Genomic DNA, 26,067 nt, shown 5'->3' with positions numbered 1-26,067 from the left:
AAGACTCCTCCCCCCTAACAAACAAGCAGCATTGCTTATCCTTAGGGAGCAGACAGTATGGACGCTTCCGGAAACGATAGCGGCCGCCACGTGCCTCACACACACCATGAATGCACACACACACAGTGTCTACCTTCAAACCTGTGTCAGCTTTCTTCAAGAAAAAGAAAAAAGTGTGATAGAGAGTAAAAGAGAGGACGGAGAGAGCGAGACGTCCTGGACTTTATCATTTGACCGTTGTGACCAAAGGCAGACACTCCTGACTAAACCATCATCATCATCTTCATCAGGACTAATACACATCGTTCCTGTCACTGTCACCCCACACATCAGTCTGATACACACCTTATGCTGGTGAAAAACTCACCCAAACACCTCCTCCTCTTCCTCCTCTGGTCCGGACACCTGTCCTGGGCGTCTCTGTACCTGTGTACCTGGGCCGTCTGCGAGACCGTCTCTTGCTCTCTCGGTGTGACTGAGTGCCAGCGAGCGGTGGATTCTGCAGCGAGAACCCTCCCCCTCTCCCCCTCTGTCGTTCTCTCTCTCCCTCCCTCCTCTTCCACTCTGCACTGATCAATCTCTCACTTTCTCCGAAGGCTCTAAAAAACGCAGCCAGCCAGCAGCCAGAAATGGCGTCTGGCTCTCCACAGCACTCTCTACAGCCACACGACAATCTGTCTGTCACAATATTGTGACAACATTTTCGAAACTGAGTTGACAAGGGCAACCACCCCACGCACACAGCCGCTGAGATGTGTTTGACCACCACAGTGAAGCGATTCATCGATTTATGTGAAATTATCAAACATACATGCATGCATACATACATTTAAAGTGTAGTTAAAAAAACAAAAAAAACAATTTAAAAACAAAACTTAGAGACAGAAAAGTGAACAACCACTACAATCCAAACAAACAATAAAACGAAGCAACAAAATTAACAACAAAGGCAATCTGTGGAGTGGTGGAGGAGGAGTGGGATTAAGTACAGAACTAGTAAGCAGAAGGTTGCCGGTGCGACCCCCAAAGCCACCACCATTGTGTTCTTGAGCAAGACACCTAACTGCAGGTTGCTCCGAGGGGATTGTCCCTGTAATAAGTGCACTGTAAGTTGCTTTGGATAAAAGCGTCTGCCAAATGCATAAAATGTAAATTGAAACAAAAAAATTTTCATAAAAATAAGCAACAAAAATTACAGACAATGGCAATTTCAACAAACCAAAGGGACAAAGCAACAAAAAGGATGGTAATTTAATCTAGATTAAGAGACAAAAAAAATAAAAACAACGTCAATTTAAACAAACCAATGAAACAAAGCAACAAAATAAAAAACAATGGCAATTAAACAAAATAATAAGACGAAAAATTAAAAAACTATGACAAAACCACATGAAACAAAGCAACACAAATTTAAACAAAACAATGAGACGAAGCAACCACATATGTAAACGATACATAAATGTGTAATGTTACATAACATGTAATTGATTGAAAGCATGTGATGCAAATAAAACATAATAGACCTCATGAAACAAAAGCAGAATAACTTTTGGTGTAAATTGTTCATAAACCAAATTCTTACATGAAATTAAATTTAATGTGTGAGTTTACGTGAAAATAGTTCTACAAACCATTTACACAGAAAACTGCTTGTTTCATGAATAATGCCCAGTGTACATACACTTAAAATCATATGCTCTTCTAAAACATAAAATTGACCAAGTAAATATTTATATATATTTTTATATAATAAAAAGACATAAAGATACAAATTCAGGTGACATTTATGGCCCGTATGGCTTTTCATGCACCAGACGCATCTTTGTCTGTCTGGCAGTGGCCCTGAATGACCTCTAACCCCTCTCACTGAACTCAGGGGTGTGTGAGTTGTGACCCTTCCGTGGAGTGGTTCAGGGAGCAGACTGCCCACCAAACACACCTTTGATTACGAGCTTAATGCTAAAAACGAACCACGTCTGCTCTACTGTAATGCAGAGCTCTAAACTCACACACATACACTGATCAACCACAACATTAAAAACACTGACAGGTGAACTGAATAACATTGATTGTATTGTTAGAATGCACCTGTCAAGGGGTCGGATGTATTAGGCAGCAAATGAACAGTTCTTGACTTTCATGTGTTGGAAGCAGGAAAAATGGATCTGAACAACTTTGACAAGGGCCAAATTGTGATGGCTAGATGACTGGGTCAGAGCATCTCCAAATTGGCAGGTCTTATGGGGTGTTCCTGGTATGCAGTGGTTAGTACCTACCAAAATGGTATAAAAAAGGATAAGTGGTGAATCAGCGACAGGGACATGGGCGCCCAAGGCTCATTGATGCGTATGGGGAGCGACGGCTACCCCGTCTGGTCCGATCCCACAGAAGAGCTACTGTAGCACAAACTGCAGAAAAACTTAATGCTGGCTGTGATAAAAAGGTGTCAAAACACACAGTGTATCACAGCTTGCTGCGTATGGGGCTGCATAGCCGTAGACCGGTCAGAGTACCCATGCTGACCCCTGTCCACCGCTGAAAGCGCCTATAATGGGCACGTGAGTGTCAGAACTGGACCATGGGAGCAATGGAAGAATGGCCTGGTCTGATGAATCACGTTTTCTTTTAGATCATGTGAATGGCCAGGTGAATGTGCATAGTTTACCTGGGGAAGAGATGGCAGCAGGATGCACAATTGGAAGAAGGCAGGCCGGTGAAGGCAGTGTGATACTCTGAGCAATGTTCTGCTGGGAAACCTTGGGTCCTGGCATTAATGTGGCTATTGCTTTGACACGTACCACCTACCTAAAGATTGTTGCAGACCATGTACACCACTTCATGGCAATGGTATTCCCTGATGGCAGTGGCCTTTTTCAGCAGGATAATGCACCCTGCCACATTGCAAAACATTTTCAGGAATGGTTTGAGGAACATGACAAAGAGTTCAAGGTGTTGACTTGTCCTCCAAATTCCCCAGATCTCAATCTGATTGAGCATCTATGGGATGTGCTGGACCAACAAGTCCGATCCACGGAGGCCTCACCTCGCAACTTACAGGACTTAAAGGATCTGCAGCTGTCTTGGTGCCAGATACCACAGGACATCTTCAGAGGTCTTGTGGTGTCTATGCCTCAACAGGTCAGAGCTGTTTTGGTGGCACGAGGGGGACCTACATGAGGTGGTTTTAATATTGTGGCTGATTGGTGTATACACCCCCCCACATAAACGTGAAGCGCGAGAGCTCACGAATCAACATAGTTTCAGTGTTTTAAAATTACACCATCTTGTGTAATGTCTCAACACAGGTTTGTCGATATGAATGAGCAGCGTACAGGTTCAAAGTCTATTACACCGCAGGACTGAGAGGCATGTGTGTGTCGAGGTGGTAAGGTTGCCAGGATCAGCAGGGACCAAATGGGAATGATGGTGATCAATCAACAAACAGACACAAACACAAGCCATCAGTAATGGGCTGTCACCACACACTACCAGACAACAATGCACACAGACTCCAAACAACACACAACGAATGAAAGACAGAAATGAAAACTCCATGAACGTCTACACAAGCAGTGTCCGTTTAAAATTGAACTGTGTAACTTTACAAGGCTTCAGATCCATTCAGAAATCTCTTATTTTTATAAAACATTACAATTCAGTTCCTGGTGTTCATATCATCACATTGATGTCTTTTTTACAGCCAATGGACCTTAATCTGGTTAGACAGCACATATATTTGATTAAATTTAACTGTGAGGGACAGTCTGTCAAATTGGTTGTGAACCTTGGTGTCAAAAACCTGCACAAATTAGACATCGCCACTTCTCTCATGAACATGCCATCAAAAACCTAGGGCAGATGTCCAGACTTTTCAGTGAATAACAACTTCAATTTCTGTCTCTCAACCAAAACTACCATATCATTAACTTGTAAATTTAGACCAGTTCAGTGGGTTTTAGTTCTCCAACATTATGATCCAAGAACAATAATCATAAGAACCCAAAGAACCTTTGAAAGACAGTTAGAACACACACGCAGTTTAAAAGACTGCTGAACGCAGGCCTTTAACCACTATAACATCTTGTCTGACTGGCTGGTGGCCCGGTGTGCATGCCCCGCGCCTCCCAATCGAACTCATTGATCATCTTGCAGGGTCAGAGGTCAAATGCATATCGACGGGAAAAAGTGTCATTAGCAGCAGTGCAGACCTGACTCCAGACAGATCAATAACACCTCTGTCTGCCATGCTTAGATTACTCTTATTCATCTGTCATAAATCCCATCACCCCATCACCACGGTAACGTTTGGTGGCTTCTGATCGAGCTATGGCCCCAGTAAGGCTAAGAGCAGTCTAAGACCAGGAGGTCATGTTCATCCACGCTTCTGTACAGGGAATAACAGGGTTAACGACCATACACAGTCTTTCTAATCAGAATCAATGAGCAAGATTAAGCCATACGTGTGGAAGAATATGACAGAATTGTACAACAAAAGAAAACTCTGTAAAATACTCAATATTTAGCAACAAATTTAAAGACAACATGAAATTAAAATGAACCCTGTTGACTTTTATACAAAAAACATCACTGGTCTTTTTGTGAATGATTCATTACTGCATGCTTTTCTAAAAATAAAAAACTACAAAAAAGGGTTTGTTTTAATCTATCCATCAAAATGTAATAACATTCTGGGACTTCTAAAATTACTTTTCTGTTCTGCTGATGTAACCAAGCCAGCTTGGGTGGGGATAAATAATATTAACCAATAATAACGTAACCAAATGTGTCACAATCAGTGTTGGGTAAGTTATTTAAAAATAGTAATCCACTACAAATTACTAATTATTTCTCTACAATTTGATTTAGATTAATTTACTAATAACTTAATTGGAAAAGTAATCACATTACTAATTACTTTACTTCTAAGTTACTTCCTAAAAAAAAATTCCACTCAGCAAATTAAAAATAATGTTTATATTTGTTCATTTTTCATTGTTTTTTTATACGCTTTTTTACGCATTGTTATACACTCGCTTTTTTTTATACGCTTTTCTAATATTACAGAAATAAGCATAACCCTATAATGTACTCAAAAGTAATTCAATTGATTGAAAGTCAGAAACTGTAATCTGATTACAATAGTAACAAATGTAATGATTACACTACATTTATGGCCAAAAAGTAATTGGATTACAGTAACTAATAACTTTGTACTAGGATTACACCCATCACTTTTCATAATCCAATCAAATCCTGATGGACAAAATAGTCTTATCCTAAATTTTTCCCCCGCTCAGAACTATGAAACTATTTAAATGCATCCCGAATGAGTTTAGTGAATTTATCCCAAAATGTGCAAAAAGTGATGCATTTTTGCAACCCAAAATTACAGTACATTTGTGTGAAAATCACATTTATCACAGAATTTTAAATGGTGTTTTTTAAATATATCTTAACATCAAAACAAACGTGCACATTAAATAAGCTGGCATGACACCAATGAAGGCATTTACATGCAAAGTGAAACTAACAAACAAATATCTATGGGTCAATCAAGTTTTGCTTAAACAATGAATACATTATTTAAATTTGGAACAATTAAGCATAATCATAATGTGTAATGTGTAAACACTATCTCCCGCTTGAAATATATAAAAAATTCTGCTGCGAGAGTACTAACTTACACTAAACGATCTGCACATATTACATCCATTCTATTTAACCTTCACTGGCTACCTGTCGCATCCCGTATTGCATACAAAATTCTCCTGCTTACATTTAAATCACTCCATGGTCTAGCTCCTTCTTACCTTTCTGATTTACTTTCTCCCTATATTCCTATTCGCTCACTCTGATCTTCTGGTTGTGAACTTCTTGTTCCTAGATTCTGCCTTTCATCTACGGGCGGCAGGTCTTTTTCTGTTGTGGCACCTAAGCTATGGATCTCAATCCCCCTGGCTCTCCAAACTAATACCTCTATCTCTGAATTCAAATCTCAGCTCAAAATAAAAAAAGCTATTTGTCCTCCCAATATATTCAGTCATAATGTGTATATGCTTCATGTACTGCTCATTGTATGTGTATACTTATCTGTATTGTGATAGGGCAAATGCCTACACTGCTTACACTTTAAACACTGTCTACACAATGTTATGTGTTCTTTTGTACTGGATTGAAATATAGAATTGATTGCACGATCTGATATCTGCTGTATGAAACTGCATTTGTTTTTGTTCTGGACTGGGCAACTGTCCACTGTCCATATGACTGACTATATGATTGTTATGTTACTGTTCTTTATTGTGAAACGTCCTTGAGCTCTGGAAAGGCACTATATAAATTAATCATATTACTATTATTAATGTAAACACACTTGGTGTTCTCCTGCCTAGTCATGGAGATTTGACAGAAATTTTAAAACTACAATTTAGCACTTGAATTGAATTTGAAAAACTCCAAGGACACTGACACTCTGCTTTTCTGGGGCCTCAATGAAACAAAAGCCTCAACTTTCTCTCAATCAAATCCACTAATTTATTTGTTCAGCCATCACATAAATCTAAGCACAGCTGTAACCAACACATTGCAGCTGGACTTGGCTGCCAGCTGGACTCGGTTTTGCTGAACCAGTAGGATTTCAAGCCGGGTTGGCTCTGCTACATCTGGAAGAGTCATCCGAGAGCAGAGGTGAAGCCAAAAAACAAAAAAATCCCACAAAAGCAGCTTGTCAGTTTAAACAGGAAACTCTGGAAAACCAAAGCTCCAGGAAATGTAATAGAAAATATCAGACAAATTTTATCGTGAAAAGTTTATTATTTGTCCAAGTCTGGGAAAAACTGATAAATTCCACCCTTCCTCCTCTAAATGAATTCATTTAACAAAAAGTGAAATTATTTGTTAACTAACAATAACCGTAACCCTAACCCCTGACCTAACCCTACAGGCTTTCACTTAGATTCAACTCATTGCAGCTCTGACATTAATGGAATAGTTCACTCAAAAAAGAAAATGATGTCATTAATTACTCTCCCTCGGGTCATTCCAAACCCATGAGTCTTTATTTTATCTCTAGAACCAAATCTTTTATATTTTCAAGAATCTTCACACAGGCCTTTTCCATACAAAGATATGTCATACTGGCGTGGCTCCAAAAACTTTTATGACTTTTTTTTATGAAAAAGTCTTATCCAAAGTCTTATGAAGCCATATGGTAGATTTGTTTTGAGTAAGAGACTGAATTTATGTAGTTGCTAACTGATAATCTTCTACACTGAGCTGTTACCTTGCGAGCTGTTGTAATTGAATCAATGAGTTGAAATTGATGACCAGACCAGTTCGATTCATAGACTTATTTTTCAGTCAAAATCAACCATTCTCAAGTGGCTACAGAGGACTGATATACTGTAGCACATGAGTCATATGGACTTACCTTTATGTTGCTTTTAAATTTTTGAAAGCTTAATAAATGGGGTCACTCTGAATTGCTGTTTAGGATTCTCCTTTTGTGAATCACAGAAAAATAAAACAACTTTCAGGTTTGGAACAACATTAGGGTGAGTAAATATTGACAGAATTACATTTATTTGGGTGAACTTTATATTAAGGTTCCAAACACTGTGAATTTAAGACCAGGAGTTCATCTTGCAGAGCCCCTTTAGAAGGTTTGATTGCTGTTTTTCTATAAAGGAAATCCCAACAAAGCCCAGACAAAATTCAGATGGAAGCTGCATGAAGGTCTGGCTGATCAAGAGAGACAGCTGACTCCAGACAAATGGGGACTGAAGTGGACTTAGTCCAGGGGTGATGGAGCTCACGTCTTTTCAAGCTTCATAGGGGCCACACTAAGCCCGTTCCAAGCCTGTCATAGCGTGAGAGGGGAATCAATGACGGTAACTCACGCCTGCCTATTGAATCCTCGTTTACTTCGCTGCTCATTTGACTGTGCTTAATTGATAGTGGTTAAGTCCCTTTCACCATGTTGTTTGCTGTGTTGCTGTGGGGCCTATGTGCTTACAGGGCCTTTCAGGCCAGACAAAAATACTGCATGAGCACTGGGCCTCACAGACTGCAGGCATTAATGTTGGAGAGCCACCAAAACAAGACACTGGGCAGAAATATGAGGCAGTTAAATGCATAGCTTCTACAGACAACTAAGAAATGAGAACAAAAGATTCTCAACAAAAGATGTTTTGGAAGCACAATTCTGAAGCCAAGTAGGAATATAAGTGCACACACAAAAAACTATCAAGTTTTTATTTGAAAATGCCAAGAACATGTCTGGAATTGCTGCCAAATACCCAACAATTCTAATAAATATTTATTTTTTTTTACATTCCCAAATATATAATTCTGTGTTGTTCCAAACCCGGGTGACATTCTTTCCTTTGTGGAACACAAGAAAGATGTTAGCCAAAATTGTAGCCTCAGTCACCATTCATAATCATTGCATGTTTTATATACAATGAAAGTGAATGGTGACTGAGGCTAACATTCTGCCTAAACCGGCTAACAATTAATTAACAAACCAATCAACAACTAAATAACCAGCCAGCCAACTAAACAACCAACAAACCATTTACTTACTAGCTAACCACCCACTAACTACCTAGCTAACAAATCATTAACTAGTTAATCAACAAAAATTAACCAGCAAACAAACCAAAAACTATCTAGCTAAATAAATAAGCTCAAACAACAAACCAACCTGCTAACCACAGACCAACCAACCAACAAACTAACCAACCAGCTAACATACTAGCTAAAAAAACAACCATATACAAGCTAAGTAGCTAATTTAAATACACTTTTAAAAAAATCCTGTTGTTTAAAAAAAAAAAAAAAAAAAAAAAAAAAATGTCAGTAAAAATGTAAACAACTTTACAGAACAACCTGTACATTTTACAGTTTAAAATGGTTGTAATTCACACGCTGGCGCTGTAAAAAAAAAAAAAAAACAACAACAAAAAACAACAATTCTGTTAAATTTACAATAAAACATTTCAAAAACTTAATATTAGCCTTCTGAAACTGTAAAAAATCAGCTTTTTACTTTATAAGGTATTTGTTAATCACTATAGTAACTACAGAAGAGTACTTGATGACATGAAGTTCATCAATAGTTGCGCTTCCAGGAGCAATGAACATATAGCGACAGTGCTCAGTGTCACTCACACAAACACTAAACAGCATCAGGGTAACACATGTGAGATTTAAATAATGCAGTAAACATTAACTAAATTACATCAAATATAACACAGAACACCCCAGTGTATGTAACTGATATTAAAAATAAGATTAAACATAACTATTCCCATAAAATATAATGAAATGTAATTGGTCATGCAGGGAATTTTGGGAACACCCAATTACATTTTTTTACTGTAATTTTAACAATAATTTACTGTGAAAAATACATGTACTCTTGTTAAATATAATGTACATTTTTATCATTAATTATACAGGAAAGTCTTTTTACTTTTTACATCATAAAATGTATTTCTTACAACATTTAATGAAAAAACTACTGTATTGTCTTTTAAAATATATTTAAAAAAAATAATGTATATTGTACAGTTAATATTTTACTGTTAAAATTACAGACATTTTTTACAGTGTTGGTTAGTTAGTTAGCGGTTTGTTAGCTTGTTACGTACTTAGTAGTTGGTTGGTTGGTGAGCTGGTTATTTAGTGGTTGTTAGTTGGTTAGTTGTTAGCTGATTGGTTGGATAGTTAGTTAGTTAGTTAGTTAATTAGTGGTTGTATCCATGGAAGACAGAGGGGTGAATTCACTAAACAGTTGCACCACTTTAATGTTTAATATTTCAGCGCAAAAACCTGCAACATATTTACTAACCCAAAAATGAAAATTCTTTCATCATTTACTTACCCTCATGTCATCCCAAATGTGAATTACTTTTTTTCTTCTGCAGAACACAAACAACAGCTCTGTTGGTTCTTACAATGCAAATAAATGGTGATAAGACCTTAGAAGCTACAAAAATAACATAAAGGAAACATAAAAGTAATCCATATGACTCCAGTAGTTAAATCCATATCTTCAGAAGTGATATGATAAGTCAATGTTATTCCTTTCCACACAAACATGCCTCCTTTCACTGAAAATTAGGTTCACTATAGATGTGCTTTTTTTCACAAAGAATGTCCGGCGTAATTAACATCAAGCTATAACCGAGATGAAAAGCAGATCAAATGATGAAGAAAAGTGTTATAACCTGGCATATATCCTGAGGCGCTGTGTAATCAAGTGCACGGCATGTTAAAGAGATGATTTAGGTGTCTGAATCACTGTGGTGGAGTGATGCTGTACAGTCCCGGTAGAGTGTGTCAGAACAAGGTTGTCTGCTGCATCCTACGCTATATAGCGCTAAGAATTGGCTTGCAAAATCAGAATTGTGCATGCAAAGTGAGTTCAGCAGCGATTCTTTTTCAATAATCAATTTCTCGAAAATATTAGAAATGTTGCTTCATGACATACAATATTCTAAAACCTCCTTCATATTCCCTCCTCTCTGATTTTTCAAATTTGCTAAAAAAAAAACACACATCTGGCAAAAGATGCTTTGGAGAGTTGTGTTAAACTGAGATCTCAGGTGTGGGATTAGTCGACCTGGGGTCTTTACCAAATCAACCCACTTCACCACATCTCTCACAGGAAGTGACATCAGTGCTGATAATAACACATTTAAGTGGATCCAGAGACCAATAACACTAGTGCCATTCCCAGTTGCTACAGTTTGGATATTAAATTTCATACTCTGTTTATGTTCTGGGACTCTGAAAATCCCTCTAATCCTCAACTGATTCTAGGGGGCAAAATAAAACTGCAGTGGATGTCTGGGGCCACAGAAACACATTTAGAAGCTGACAGATTGGGAAACGGATGACAGGCATAGGGCAGATCATGGGAAATGGATCTCATCCTAACAACATGAACCTGCCACAGAAATCTCCTGATGGCTACATAACCAAACGTATAAAAAAACGAGAAAATTTTATTATTCTTTAAATGAGTGTCAAATTTCAAATAACTGATTTATAGGTTGAGATTGAATCTGCAGACTTTTTTTTTTTTTGTATTTTCTGCACAGATTTATGGGGAAAGGATGGATTTAAACAAGGTAAAAATTCAAACAGAACTGATAGTAATACACTCTTAATAATAGTTGAAAGCATAATTACATTATATAATGAAAGGCATTCAAAATTCGAGCTTTTTGTGGGCACAGATTCTGTGTAATTTTTGAACGTTACCATAATAAACTGTCTCAGGGGAAAACAGACTGATATTCAGCACTGATGGAATACACAATATAATCTGACACCACACTTTGTGCAGTCAGCTGAAAGGGATTCTATAATGTCAGTGGTTGTTCATGTAGTCATTTTAGTGAATGTGTATTACAGTTCTAAAAATATGCTACATGTCCCCGTCCAACAATAGATACTGTATAAACAACACTGCAAAATGACACAGAAATTGTCAGTCTGTCCCATCCTGGAGCAACAGGAAATATACATTTGCATAAATCATCTGTGTGCTAAACTGCACTGAAAACAGATCCTGTGCTATAAATCTTTGGCAGCTTCCAATGATTTAAGACCTGTATAAATTCCCAAAAAGCAGTTAGAACACATGCTTTTAGCTATTGAGCTATAACGCTTATGTTGCTAATGAGAGCTGAAGTCTGGTCCGCAACCATTTCCCAAACCTGTTTCACTTGAGATAAAAATAAATAAAAAGTAGCAAAATGGCCTAAGCCAGTATATTGAAGCCAGCATCTGTCAAGGGATCCAAGGAACTCTAGTTCACATGCAATTTTAGTGGTTCCTCTTTGTGAGAAGGAGTCTTTCTTGATGAAATGAGTGTACTCCAAGGAAAGCTAGAAGGTTGTACAGTTAACTCCCATGGTGTCTTTCGAAACCATACAACCTACTACCTCAGCCTGGATGCACACGTCCTCTCTCCTGCTCCTCTGGGCCGCCAGGAGTCATCTTCTGCATGTTCAGTGAATGTATGATTCTCATTTTTTACATGAATGATATGATACTCTCACAGATCCTCAATGGATTATCCTTTTAGAAACACTTCGCTGTGCTAAATGAAAGGTTCCCAAGGTTTGTTGAGTTCATCACAGTGACAGAGACCCACAGAATCGAGCTTGGGTTGCTGATTACGCCACAAGATCGGATCTACGGGTTTGTGACAAGTGGTCAAAGCTTTGAAACCCAATCCCAGGTCATACGCATGTCTCAGAGACTTTGAGGATGAGCCATTGCAAATCAAATAAACCACAGTAATATTCCCCTGCATGAACAAAACAGTGTCGTGGAGTCTCAGTAAATATAGAATGTGGGTGAAAGGCAAAACAGTGTCAACTGACCTGCTCAAATTTCAGTGGAGATGCTCAAATGTATCGAAGTTTGCTCCTTCTTTTCATGCTGTGAAGAGAAAGAAATCACAACATAAGAAAGCTAATCTACAGTTAAGAGTCTACAGCAAATAATTCAACTGAAGTCAACATGTAATGGCATTTGCAAACCATTTTACTTCTGTAAAATGACGTATTTTCAAGTGAAACAGGATATTCAATGAGAACAAATGCAGAACGGGACTTGATTTTATCCTTTGGTAATTGATTGGGAATTGAGTCTTAATGTGAAAATAAAAGGGCTTGGTGATGTCAACTGAAAAGGAAAGTCATTTCAGAGGTCGAGTAAGTTATTATTTCTATTAATATATTTCATTTTGATGAAAATTCGTGGGTACAAAGCGTATTTATTTTAAATAACATACACTGATAAATAGTTCACAATAAGACCAGGAAAGTGTATTAAAGGAATAGTTTACCTAAAAACTCCATTAATGTCTTCTGAGGCAAATCAATAGGTTTTTTATAAACAAATACATCTATAATTAAAACTTTATTAACTTTTAAGAAACGCTTCCTGCTACCAGTCGACCCATCAAGGAGCTGTCGCATGTCATAAGCTTGATGAATCGTTCATGCAAGAAGATGGAAGCGTTCTTTGTTTACAACAGAGGAACGAATGGTTAGGTCATTTCAAACAGCAATACTGCATTGGGTAGGAAGTTAAAAACTTTTTATTTATCAATTTGCTTCTTACACAAACCTATCTTTTAGAAGACATTCATTAAAAGACTGGAGTTGTGTGGATTACTTTTATGCTGCCTAAATATGCCTTTTGGACTGTCAAACAGCCAGCAGTCTAATGGCACCCATTCACTTTAATTGTATGGATAAAGAGAGCTGAAATGTGCTTATAAAATTCTTTGTTTCGGTTCTGTTGAAGAAGGAAAGACATACACATCTGGGATGACTTAAAGGTGAATAATGCTTGAGAGAATTTACATTTTTGGGTGAACTATTCCTTAAAGAAGTTAAATCGGATCCATTTAGATTTTTATTCTGATGTTCAGTCTATGCCTAAATCAGGATTATTACACAGTTTGAATCATATTTATACAACACGCCATCTCTATAGATTTTTTTTAGCATGTACTGAATATTGAAGTAAATTCGAATATTAGTGTAAATACAATTATTTGCCTGCCAAACAACAGTTGTAAAAATGACTAGCACATGGAGTCTGAAGCGGATCATATTGAAAACATGACACACATTTACACTTTGATCAAAAGGTGAATGATTAGATGCTTAAATATTTTGTCACTGCCTGTGAAAATATCTAAAAGTTTGCCGTCAGCAGCTTTTTCGAACACATCCCTGCCAAAGAACATCATCCGTGACTGTTTGTGAGGGTGAGCTGAGACAAGAACATGCCGATTTTAAAAGCCAGCACAAGAGCTGTCAAAGTGGTTAAACTGCGTGTTTTGCGAACAGCTGCTGTCCTTTGACTGCCACCCCTGCTTACTGATTTTAATCGAACATTAATCATCAACATTAGAGGTGGGAGGAAATAAACTATATTTCATGACCACTCAGAGCAAGGAAAAGGTGAAACGTCATTTGGTCAACGAACAATCATTTAATTCAACCAAATTTCAAACTCAGAACAAGCAAAGAATATGATTGTAAAAAGCAACAAAGTCCCATGCAGATAAATGAGAAACAAGGGCTAAAGATATAAATATCTACAAATGTTAATCAAAATACGCTTGCAATATTGCAAATTGCAATATTATCGTATCGTGACACAGATGTCGATATAATATCGTATTGACAGGTCCCTGCCCCACCCCTAGTGAACACTTGCCAAAGTGGGCAGCAACTTTTACATACATTCGCAGAATTTAAATCCAAGTCCACTAATACGGTTTTGTTTGAAAATGCATTTATTACTCTCATTACATTAGCATTTTTTTAACTGCAATTTTTCATTTCAATAACACTCTCTATTACCACATACTTTGGAAAACAATGACATAAAAAAACTAAAAACAGTTTTTTCAAACGAACACGGATTAGAGTGGATGTGGCTGAAGTAGTTTCGGTTTTAATTTTTTAAATATTCTATAGAAACATTTTCGGACCCACTATATATTAGATGTCTTTAACTACTATGTACTTAAGCATTTGATAAAATGTACTTTTTATGTACATACCTGTTGTTGCATTGTACTTACATTTAAATACATCTGTAGTTACCCCAACCCTTACCCTAATCTTAACCCTTACCCTACCCCTAAATCTACCTGTACCTCAACTTCAGTACATTTACATTTTACATTTACATTTATGCATTTGGCAGACGCTTTTATCCAAAGCGACTTACAGTGCACTTACTACAGGGACAATCCACCCCGGAACAACCTCAGTAGCAGCAAATGTGAAACTTGTAAGAATTTTGCAGAACAATATATTGTTACACATTAAGTATATTGTATTGTATGTATTTTAATGTTAGTAGATAGTAGCTAAAGACAACGAAAATAAAGTGTGACCAAATTTTTTACACCACTCAAAACAACCTGCGAGATTCACATTGAGGAAAACAAACTGACAGATGGGAGTCACACCACAAGAAATAACCCCCCCCACCCCCACACTATATTAAGTTCTACAAAACCAGGTAAAAATCAGGTGAAAGTCTGAAACACAGATTCGTCCGCCATTTTCTCAGCTAGCAAAACACAAGAGGAAAAAAAGAGAAGGAATTCTCACTAACATCGCTTTCCAAGTTTCTCCCTTCCTCTGTCCTGGAACCTTTACAAAATCTTCGCCAGTGGGTCACATGACACTCTGTTTGAGACGGAAAGCATTCAGCTGACACGGAGTAGACATCTTTTGTCTCAAATAAAACCTTTCCCTGAGCATACCCCAGAAAATTCACCACCTTCCTGGGGAGGAAGTGGTTGTGTTGGGAGTCATGGCAACCTCTACCTGGCACGATGCCCATCGTAAGTACAAGAGGAATTGCGCAGAGTACACAGAGATGAGCTGAATTCTAACACAAAGTCACTCAGATGCTACAAGAGGAAGAAACGTCTCAATATATTTTGATGATGCTCGTATTGAGTCTTTATGAGTGCTGGTAAAAACATTCTCGGCTGATTCTGCACTGGAATGCCATTGAGAACGCATTTGGTTGCAAATGGTAGTTGAGAGAGATGTCCTGTCTCGATGCGTGTCTCACTATGCCTGTGCATGTGAATGACTCATTTAAGGTTTATTTCAAACACAGACAGCGTTTCATCATCTACCATATGTCATAATTATAGTTTGTAGGTTAGAGATTGTAGTGGGCTGATAAAGTTTACCTCCAGGGTTTTTAAAGTGGGATTGATGCAATAGTATCCATCTGCGGCTCTGCAGCACCTGCAGTTTCAGGGCAGAATCGCTAGGGCTGCAGTCACTGGGCAGAAGTAGGGGCGGAGATGAAGTTTTACGTGACCACAGTAAGTTTCGGACCAGCTGCCTTCAAGGATGGATGTTCACGTGGCAGAAGAAGTTATCTGTTTGTTTGGTGAAGTTGTTAACTCACTGCTTGAATATGTTTTCGAGTCCCAGTCACAGTAATGCATACGTTTTTACTCACAGTGTGTTTAAATGATCCTGGACATATTTAAAAATGTCTCCATGAATGTATGCTCATCTCATGCTATTTGTGAGTACAGATTTATATATGTAGCACAGTATTTCACTAATATAAAGATTTACTTGTTTAGCCTGTTATTTAAATGTAGATGGAGCTGTTGGCCATTTCTCCATTACGTCTTTATTCCCAAACAAATACATTTTTAAGAAGAAACAACTTGGATTATTGTAATTGTTGTGATCACTGCATATGATTTTGTGTTTAATAAAGTATATTGCATGCCCATAATTATTGAATCCTTATTATTTATTTATTATTTACGTCACAATTTTATTGTAGACTGATTTTTTACCAACATTTACTTGCATGGACCTATGGGGCTGCAAAATGTGTAATATAATAATATATTTCAGGATCTTCCATTAGACTAATTTCGGCCATATCACATCCCTCTCCTCTTAAATTTAGGCTAATTTTGTAGGTACAACTTGCCCAGAGATTGCTTATTATCCTGGATATGTGGTGAATAAAACACTTACATAATCATGTCACAATATATACAGAAGGGTTGATGATAAACAAAGCACACACTGTCTTAGTAAAATGTGTTTTATATTGCAATTGAATAAAAAAAGAAATGTCATAGCTCCCCTCCTCACTCCCGCCCTAAGTCTGCTGCCCTAGAGCTTCTTCCCCGAAACTGCTGGTGCTGCGATGCTCGATAAATGGAAGGACACACATGTGGGCGTTTCCTGCATCCCTGGTTAAAACCACACTCATGAGGTCATGAATGACCTCAGTATAGCATCTCTACCACCAACATTAATGGATAGAATGACTCTATAGGCAATGAGTTGAGGACCGAAAGACAAAAGGGAAATTACACGTGCTAACCCCAGGTTTAAAGAGTCACTGCATTAAATAACAAAATATCAAAGCAAGATGCATTTATTTTAAAGGGGTCATGAATTGGAAAATCAAACTTACCATGATATCTTGACATATAAGAGTTCATAGCACTATAAAAACATACTGTCAATTTTAGAACTGAAAACGTCTTTGATACTCCAAAAAAACTCTTTATTGAAACCAAGGTGCCAAAATGACTTGTTCTCTACTTCCTCCTCACTAATATGTCATAGTGAGTTATTACATCATCACAGGCCAGACTCTGCATAAACAGATCAATGCCTAGTTTATCATCGACACTGCTTAGGCCCGCCCATTGGTCTTGCCGTTAGAGTAGATCAGTGAGATCATTTTTGCAGCAACAGGAGGTGTCACGATGGCCACGAAGATGTCAATATTTTGTGCAGTGCAGGTTGTGGGAAACTAGATTTCTTGCATTTGCTTAGCAAGAAAGTCCCAGATCACATCAGTAAGAACGTGTTTGTTTGATCGCTTTATTTTACCAATGATTCTTTCACAAACAAGACACAGTTCGATGCAGGCTTTGCAGAGAGTCTTAAATTAAAAGTTGATGCAGTGCCAACTTTATTGGACCTGAGAGTGATGTCGCAAACAAACAAGTGTGAGTATCCATGTTGACTGTTTAGCTTCGTAACAAGATGTAACAAGATACACACTGTTGTATCACATCTTGGTTTAAACAACAATAAAAGTAATACCTATTACACAAATAGACAAGTAAATTACAGTGAATACTTACCACACTGCCACAGAATGTAGTATCCATGTTGTTTGTGGAGGGTATTAATTTTCTTCAAATGAGGGATCAGACTCTGGTTCAAACATGTATGGATGAATTCCTCCGGTTGTCATTTTTTTAACCATCTGAAGTTTTCAAAACAACCCCACACGTGTGTAAAGGGGAGGCATTTAAACTTATCCACATGCAAAGATGTTACCCAATCACAGCAGTGGGCATTTACACTGAAGTCTTCAAGAACACACGCCCCAAAAAATGGAGCATTTGTCCCTCATTTATGACTACTTTGCTATCTCTGTTGTTTTATGTGTGGTGATATTCAGAAATCATCTTTTATGTAACAATTTATTCATTGATTGCCACAATTATTGAGGTTTATGTGGAAAAGGTCTACTTTATATCTTATTAAAAGAAATGACATAAATGATGTGCATTCAGGCAAACAATCATTTTAAATTGTGCATGATAAAGAATAAGACAGATGAAAGTTTGTTCTATTGCTAACAAGAGTTTGCTGAACAAGTTATCTGTACACTGTAAAAAATTATTTATCCTTATTGTTATCATAACTTAAAATGTAGGGGTAGAATAACTGTACTGGGTTGATTTTGTTGAGATAACTCAATTATTAACTCCATATAATTTTGTTGGCTGAACTTGTGATAAGTTATCAAATTTAGAAAAACTACTCAGCGGAACTCAAAAATATATGTCAAGAGATCTATGCACGTCATGTTCACATATTCGTATTCCCAGCATGCACCATGGCATGAATCAATGATGCAAATTGCAGTGTTACCATCTTATTTTTCACTGTTTTAGTGTTTGCTGATTTTATTTATACTCTTGGTTGTTGTGTTTGTTGTCACTTTCAGTTATTTTTCATGTAGTAATAATTCAGAGCTCAACTTTTTCCTTATTTATTTGATGAGTGATACCATCATTGCGATTTGTGCTAAAAGTGTTGAGACCCATGTGTGTGTCTGCTATGTAACCATATCCATTAAAATGAGGGAGACAATAGATGTCGGTCTCTTATCAGAAACTAGCAACTTATCCTCAAATGGCAGTTGATAGCTCAGCTATCAATAATTAAAATTTTTACTTTTCTCCTTTTTTGCACTGTAAATCTAAACATTTTAGTTGTGTGAGATACTTCATTCAAAAGTTAAGAAAAGTAAAAAATCTCTTGTAGCCTGTTGCCATTATATTTAGACTTTTCTTAACTATTTGTACAGTGTGTAAGTTTCACCATAAACTTTAAGAAATCTGGATTTGAAATCTGACCTGCTGGAACTAATGCGGTTAAAGACCATGACATGAATTTTTAATTGAATCTTTTTACTGCAACACAAGTATACTTGAGGGATGCTTTTCAGTGAAGAGAATGATTATGATTATGATCTTCCCATGCACCAGAACTGAAATTCCCACCCCAAAAAAAGCCCTGAATGACCATCAGTTTATAATACTGTGGATGTTTGGATTTGATCACCATGAACTCATTCACTCTTGTTCCTGGTTAAATTCCCAACACTCTCTGACGGCAGTCATTAGATCTGCATCTAACCACAAGAGTTGATCTGTTCAAGTTTATGCATGTGAGTGTATATTGGTTTGGCCCTGAAAGACTAGGATGAAGAACTCGTACAAGATTAAATCAAAATAGTCAATTGAAGAATATCAGTTTGTATAATAAGTTACAACAAACACTAAACTTAATTAATTTGTGTAAATAAAACTGCTTGTTAGAGTGCTTTCACATGAACCCGAGTTTGTGTCCTCCTCGTTCCCCCTGCCTCGGCTGGTCTCTGTTCACATCATATTATTTGAACTGCAATCTGATAGTGTCATCAGCATGAGTACGAGCGGCAGATGTTTATCACTGTAACTAGGTAACAATTGAAGAAGACACTAGCTTCACTGTGTTATTTATTTGTTTACCACCAAAACTCTAGATGCACAGAACAACACATGTCTGCCAAGGATGCATGGCATGTGCAATGATGTGATGAATGTTAGCGCTTGTCTGCAGCGAGCCCATGGATGCATTGCAAGAGATGTGAAGAATGTGAGCAGCTCTATGAAGGGGATTTTTTTTGGAGACAAGCAGGTATGAGAAATGCATAATACCATAGTAATCATGATCAGGAGCCTGCAAAGATGCAAATTATAAGTTATCACAAGCGGTTCACTTCCAAATGATTTCAAAACTCAGCAGCGAACGTACCAGAGGTCACATGAACCGTACCCCAGACCAACTTTTCAAGTGGACTTGGGTGCACACCAAAAGTACTAGTGTGAAAGCACCCTCTGAGTACAGGGCCATTTCTAAATTATTGGCAAATTTTAATTTTAATATGTCTATAATTAATCAAAACTGGGAGCATCCAACATCGCACCTAGAGTTAAAAGCTCATGCCAGCTTTATCAAACTATCAAACCCTGATAACATAAGCAGAAAGTCAGAGTTTCTCCCTCATCCTAAACTACAATATAAGCCAAAAGAAAAAGGTAAATGGTTCTGTTTCTCTCTCTTTCTCTCTCTCTCTCCGTGTGTGTGTGTGTATGTATTATAGCCTATTCCTTGAAAGTGCAGACCTGTGAAGATAAACTATTTTAACGTCACTCTTAACTTCCAGGGCCAATAAATTCTCACACAGCGTTGGAGACACTCCCCTCATGCTGGAGTCAGACAGTTCAGAGCAATCGCAGGCCTAAACACAGGCCACATTCAACAGGCAGAGAATCTAATTATGCAACGAAAACCCCTTCAATATGTTTTCCTCACATAATTTAGCTTTTAAACATCGCTAGTTTGCGTCAGCTCCATGAATGATTAAAAAACATGTGTCTGTCACATGTCATTTGGATGTTCCTCTGACTTTCTCTTGCAGCTTGCTGATTGATTGCCCTTTTAAAACAGTACAGTGATGGCATCATGGTACAGTAATCAGGGACGGATTAACCACCGGGCCGATTGGGCCGTTGCCCAGGGGCCTCTAAACCCAAAGGGCCCCGTGCTCTAAATCAATTATTTATTTATTTTGAAATCTATTATAAATACACCTAAATGTCAGTCTTATGTGAAATACAATTTGTTCGACCGAATGCATGCTGGGTGACAACAGCGTGAGCACAGACACTCGAGTGCACGCTCAGAGAACCTGCACCTCACAGGTGCAGCGTTTTTATTTAAAGGAGCACATAGAAAAGAGTCTGATTTACAAAACGCTTACAAATACAAAGATAAGGTGTAGTTTACGCTGGCCGTGTACAAAGCTGATGGTTTAAATTCAAATAAATGACAGAATCTGTGCAACAGTATGAATGACTTTAAAATGTTTAAGTACTGCATGCATTGAATGTTTAAGGATAAAGCAAAAGATGCCTTAATACCCTAACTGTGTGCTTGCTAACCTTTTGTAATATTTGGTTAAACGCGAGAGTTCACAAACAGTTATTCTGTTAATTGTCGGGAGTTGGGTCTCGGGAATAAAGAACGTTTATTGCCATGGATGCATTAAACAAGTTCAACAAATGGTGAAACAGAACACAGGTGTCTCGAGATACGTTAATAAATACAAAAAAATATTTTTAAGTTCAAGTCTAAAAAAATGTGCCGGTCCTGCACAACGAGTTGTAAAACAGAATGCAGGTGTCTTGAGATGTGTTTATAAATATAAAAATTATTTTAAACTTAACAGTCTCTAAAAAAAAAACTACAACTGTCCTGCACGGTATGCTGAAAAAAGTGAGTTAAAAGACAATTAAAGACGTCCTTCCAGTGCGCTTACATGGCCTCAATGCACATGTGAACAGCCTGTAACTCCTTAAAAACTGATCCGAACCTGGCCAAAACCTGTAGGTTTGTTGGGTACCGTCAGACTCAGATCGGGTTGAAGACCTCTAAACACATGCAGAATAACCGAATAGTGATTTTGGTATTTCAATACCATGCACATCCCTATTAAAAATGCATGGTTTTGGATCAGTTCATAAATAAAAAGTACATAATTGGCCGTGTATTTCATTGCGCCAAACTTTTCTCACATCAGTTTGAGAAAATCCGACCAAATCTGGCAAGCGTCTTGTAGCGCATAAAAGTGAATGTAGTCACGTGACACGCCTCTCAGTTCTTAATCCATCCTTGACAGTAATGGTATCAGATAGTAATACCATGGTATAACGACATATAGCATAATACTAAATGTTTAACATATTCATGTACTATAGTATTTACATGGTCCTCAAAGGTATACCAAAGAATAGCATGGTATTATCATGGTACGTGTCCATAAAACATGGTAATAATATGGTATTTTCTGTGACCTTGTAACGAATGTAGGAGTGAAGGCAGACTAGGAGGTGCGGATCCAAAAGCAGGTTCTTTATTATAAATCAAAGTGGGGGAAAACAACATGAACATGAAAAACATCCACAGGCAGGAGAAACAACCATAACATTCACGTACAACAACATTCAACGACCGACAAGGGAATGAAGGAACAAACAGGGTTTAAATACACAAGGACAAGGGTAACAAGGCCAATCAACAAACAGAACTCAAACAGGCTAACAAGATAATTAACTAAAACCAATGACAAACAAGAACTGAATCAAGGTAATCAAACAATGAACCAATAAAACCCAGATACAAAACATGGAGGGAAAACAGGATGTGACAAAACTAGGAACTGAACAGGAATTTTCAAAATAAAAGTACACAAAAGAACAAAGGACAACAATGAACATGACAGAATCCCCCCTCAAAAGGATCGGATTCCAGACCATCCTGAAACAAAAAACAAAAGACAAAAACCCACAAAAACAACATAAGGGCACCAGGGGCAAACAGACAGTCCAAGTGGGCACATGGGCAGACAGACAGACCAGGGGGGCACAATGGGCAGGCTGGAAGTCCAGGGGGGCGCAGAGGGCAAGACAGGCAGGTCACGGAGGTGCAAGGGGCAGACAGGAAGTCCAAGGGGGCACAGAGGGCAGGCAGGAAATCCAAGGGGGAAATGAGACAGTCCACGGGGGCACAAATGGAGATGAGACAGTCCACGGGGCCCATTAGGCAGCCCCGGGGGGCACAAAGGGACAGGGTTAGGGGGCCAGGGAGGTATCGACCGGGCAAGGATAGGTCTGGGGGACCGGGGAGGAGGCCACTGGACAGGAACAGGGTCAGGGGGCCTGGGAAGAGGCCACCGGACAGGGGCAGGTTCAGGAGGCCTGGGAGGAGGCCACCGGACAGGGACTGGGTCAGGGGGCCCGGAAGGAGGCCACAGGACAGGGGCCGGGTCAGGAGGCCTGGGAGGAGGCCTGGGAGGAGGCCACAGGATAGGGGCCGGGTCAGGAGGCCTGGGAGGAGGCCACAGTACTGGGACCAGGTCAGGAGGCCTGGGAGGCAGCCACAGGATGGGAACAGGGTCAGGAGGCCTGGGAGGAGGCCACAGGACGGGAACAGGTCTAGGAGGCCTGGGAGGCAGCCTCAGGACAGGGACAGGTTTAGATGGCCCGGGGGCTGGCCATAAGGCAAGGGCCGGCTCAGGGGGCCTAGGAGGAGGCCACAGGATAGAGGCCGATCTAGGTGGCCTTGGAGATGGCCATGGGGCAAGGACCGGTTCAGGAGGTCTGGGAGCTGGCCTCAGAGCAAGGACGGGCTCAGGGGGCCTGGGAGCGGGCCACAGAGCAAGAATAGGTTCAGGAGGCCTGGGGGTTGACCACGGGATGTGGGTAGGTTTGGGGGACCTGGGTGGTGGCCGCCAGATAGGGACCGGTGGAGCCGCGTGAGGCGGAGCCAAGGAGGACTTCGGAGGCGGAGCCGTAGAAGACTTGGGAGGCTGCGTCGAAGGAGGCATAGGCAGGACCGTGGGGGGCTTAGGAGGCGGAGCCGAGGGAGGTGGCGCCGTAGGAGGTTCTTCAGGCGGTGAGCTGGAAGGCTTCGGAGGTGGAGCCGAGGAAGGTTGAGCCGTAGGAGACTGGAGAGGCAGAGCCGTGGTAGGCGGAGCCGTAGGAGGCTCGGGAGGCGGAGACGTAGGAGGCTCGGGGGGGCGGAGCCGTAGGAGGCTCGGGGGGCGGAGCCGCAGGAGGCGGAGCCATAGGAGGCGGAGCCGTAGGAGGCTCGGGAGGCAGAGCCGTGAGAGGCTCGGGAGGCAGAGCAGTAGGAGGCTGAGCCATAGGAGGCGGAGCCCTGGAAGGCTCGAGAGGCTTGAGGGGCGGTGCCCTGGTAGGCTCGAGAAGCTTGAGGGGCGGAGCCCTAGGAGGCTCGGGAGGAGGAGCCCTGGAAGGCTTGAGAGGCGGAGCCCTGGAAGGCTCGAGAGACTTGAGAGGCGGAGCCCTGGGAGGCTTGGGAGGCGGAGCCCTGGAAGGCTCGAGAGGCTTGAGGGGCGGTGCCCTGGTAGGCTCGAGAAGCTTGAGGGGCGGAGCCCTAGGAGGCTCGGGAGGAGGAGCCCTGGAAGGCTTGAGAGGCGGAGCCCTGGAAGGCTCGAGAGGCTCAAGAGACTTGAGAGGCAGAGCACTGGAAGGCTCGAGAGGCTCGAGAGACTTGAGAGGCGGAGCCCTGGGAGGCTCGGGAGGAGGAGCCCTGGAAGACTCGAGAGACTTGAGAGGCAGAGCCCTAGGAGGCTCGGGAGGAGGAGCCCTGGAAGGCTTCAGAGGCGGAGCCCTGGAAGGCTCGAGAGGCTCAAGAGACTTGAGAGGCGGAGCCCTGGGAGGCTCGGGGGGAGGAGCCCTGGAAGGCTCGAGAGGCTTGAGAGGTGGAGCTCTGGGAAGCTCGGGAGGCGGAGCTCTGGAAAGCTCAGGATGCTCGGTAGGCGGGGCTCTGGAAAGCTCGGAAGGCGGAGCTCTGGTAAGCTCGGGTAACTCGGAAGGCGGAGCTCTGGAAAGCTCGGGTAACTCGGAAGGCGGAGCTCTGGAAAGCTCGGGAAACTCGGAAGGCGGAGCTCTGGAAAGCTCGGGAAACTCAGAAGGCGGAGCTCTGGAAAGCTCGGGAAACTCGGAAGGCGGAGCTCTGGAAAGCTTGGGAGGAGGAGCCCTAGAAGACTCGAGAGGGGGAGCCCTGGGAGGCTCGAGTGGCAGAGCCCTGGAAGACTCGAGAGACTTGGGAGGCGGAGCCCTGGAAGGCTTGGGGGGAGGAGTCCTGGAAGACTCGAGAGACTTGGGAGGAGGAGCAAAACATGGAGGGAAAACAGGATGTGACAAAACTAGGAACTGAACAGGAATTTTCAAAATAAAAGTACACAAAAGAACAAAGGACAACAATGAACATGACAGACCTATAAAGAAAAGGAGAATATCAGAAGAGTGTAGATTTACATGTACAAAAACATGGTACTACAATGGTACATGTACCAAAAAAAATGGTATTAATATGGTTATAATGGTAGTGACGAATGAAGAAAAAGAGAAAATCAGAAGAACAGACAGTCTAAAATGTCCAAAACACATAGTAATATGGTATCTTTTGTAACTTTTGAAGAAAATAGAAAATTGGAGTGTAGATTAACATGTCCAAAAAACATGGTTTACCATTTTAATATGTCTTAAGAAAGAGAATATCAGTGGCGAACCTCCCCCCCCCCAAACACATATGCACAAAGACCTTATACTTATATTCAATTTCCAAAATCAATCCTTAAAGACACACATGACATCATAAACTGTATATAATACAATAAATTACTTTTAAACCGTATTTCCATAAATTAACGCTGTCTCGTCATCTCAAAGAAGGGCAGTTTCATATCCGGAGAAGCAGGGCACTGAGGTCAAAGTTCAGCTGAGCTCAGTGAAAAATTGCATAAAAAACACAGAGCAGAGGGAGGAAGGTTTTCCCGCAGGACAGATCGACCCACTGAAAACCAGACAGGGGGGAAAATCAGACAGACGTCGCAGTAATGTGAAACAGTCATAATGCGGTCCCTTCAGTGGGGTGAACCAACTGCACACGCTGCTCACAGCACAGGGGTGAAAGAACCAGATGGCAACGGAAAATCAACACTCGCCGCTCTCGTTCTTAATTGCAATTATTCATTGGCTCTATAAACAATGTCGGCTGAAGGTGATAGAATAGCCTGACATTAATCCTCCACTGGTGTATGTTTGTGATAAAAGATATAGGAGAAACCAGAGTAAAAATTTTCTGCAGTGCCGACCCCCCCCCCAACGACCTCCCCCACCGACCTACCCCTATATCCGAGCCAAGTTATTACTGCAGAAAGTGAAATGTCAAGCATTATTTCTACATGCCTTGTTAATCTCCACCACAAACATGCACCACTGACTCTAAGCTCAAAGGGCAGATATACAGTACTGTCCGTTTCTTATTTGAGAGAATTCACTATGGGAAAACTGTC

General features: G+C 40.2%; 1 long non-coding RNA gene across 1 annotated transcript in view; it reads right to left on the bottom strand.

Annotated features, from left to right (window-relative positions):
• Positions 1 to 26,067, bottom strand: part of LOC127636277 (uncharacterized) — a 63,194-nt gene that overhangs the window by 6,195 nt on the left and 30,932 nt on the right. The window contains exon 2 of the long non-coding RNA XR_007969566.1: positions 12,402 to 12,459. This is a non-coding gene — a long non-coding RNA (uncharacterized LOC127636277). The remainder of the gene's footprint in view (positions 1 to 12,401; positions 12,460 to 26,067) is intronic.

This window comes from Xyrauchen texanus, chromosome 44 (genome assembly GCF_025860055.1).
Source record: "Xyrauchen texanus isolate HMW12.3.18 chromosome 44, RBS_HiC_50CHRs, whole genome shotgun sequence".
NCBI lineage: Eukaryota > Metazoa > Chordata > Actinopteri > Cypriniformes > Catostomidae > Xyrauchen > Xyrauchen texanus.
This window is presented reverse-complemented; position numbering and strand designations above follow the sequence as displayed.